This window comes from Limulus polyphemus, unplaced genomic scaffold (genome assembly GCF_000517525.1).
Source record: "Limulus polyphemus unplaced genomic scaffold, Limulus_polyphemus-2.1.2 Scaffold5318, whole genome shotgun sequence".
NCBI classification, from domain to species: domain Eukaryota; kingdom Metazoa; phylum Arthropoda; class Merostomata; order Xiphosura; family Limulidae; genus Limulus; species Limulus polyphemus.
The window spans coordinates 36973-38364 of record NW_013670928.1 but is presented as its reverse complement, the minus strand read 5'-3'; positions in this window follow the sequence as shown (position 1 = coordinate 38364).

Sequence of the window (1392 nt, the reverse complement as noted above, 5' to 3'; positions counted from 1 at the left end):
AAATTTCTCTAATGCATAAGAATTGTGTTATTTCAAAGATTTATCAGCATTTTATACCTAAAATCATCAAGCACAACCCTAAAAAATGAAGCATTTAGTAGGATAATAAATGGAAATTTAAAACAAGTATGATATGCAAAACCTATATTTTCAACGTTGGCTATTGATCGAACCAGCGAATTTCTTCTGAAACACTCCTGCATCCGTTTCAGGTTGTTAAATCACAAATATGTTATTGTTCTTATATGTGTGCCTTTTTATAGGCTAAACCCCACCATTCAAACAATTCTATATCCGCGACTGTCTGTAATGAAATTTTAAAATTGAATTGTCTAATTTGTGTTCTATAAAAAACTTATCAGGTTTGTTGTCGTTAATAATTATTGCCTTTTCCTGAAATACTGTTAATCTGATGATAGCTGAGTAGATTTAAAGCCTGAATGGTGACTTTATTTACTTGGTGTATTATGAACTAATGTGAGTAGGTCGGCCCACTGGAAGTCTTCACCTCCAGGCCTCGTAGGCCTTTAATACGGCCCTGAATTCATTGAAGATAGTAAGTCTTCAGTTCCAGGCCTTTAATCCGGCCCTGAATTCATTGAAGATAGTATATTAGAACTTGCTCTTCAGTAGTCAGTCTAATGATCCAGTAAAAGCACCAGGCCGATGTAAATAAACTACAAACGCATACACCGTGCTTGTGTTTAGTGTTGAATAAAGATTGTTCAACACTGTATCATTAAAACGTTTTTACATCGACTCAGTTTGTAAGAGAGTTAGTACTAATTATTTTGTATTTCACTATGTCGTTACCTCGTTTTTACATCGACTCAGTTTGTAAGTGAGATAGTACTACTTATTTTATTGTTACGACAGCGGAGGTCACGTGACCCTAGTAACACGTCAAATTCTCGAAGGTTCGTGAAGTCTCGAGAGGCTGCTAGATATGCGGTAGTCTTGTATATATAAGACCGGTAAGAACTGACGGCAACAATGTAAAGTAACGAATGTAATTGAACTGCAGATGGAGAGAGACATATTGTTGAGTCGAGCACGTGAGGCGTTCGTTGTGAATAAAGGGTTTGTTATAGCGTGACTGTGAAAATTAAGTGTATTGCAAAGTTGTATTCAGAAAGAATAAACCAGTTTTATTTAAGAAAGGACTTGTATCGCTAAAGTTTCTTCGGAAATAATTTTTACGGAAAATTAACTAACGACCAGAGACGTAACATTATATTTAATCTCCTTTTATTTAGCAATAGCTCGAACTAATATGCAGTTCACCTCAATATACCACGCCGCATAAAATTTAAAGTTTCAGATATCTTTGTACAAGAAATTGTGGAGATATTAATTTCTTATACAAAAATTGAGGACTAAAGATCTTCATCG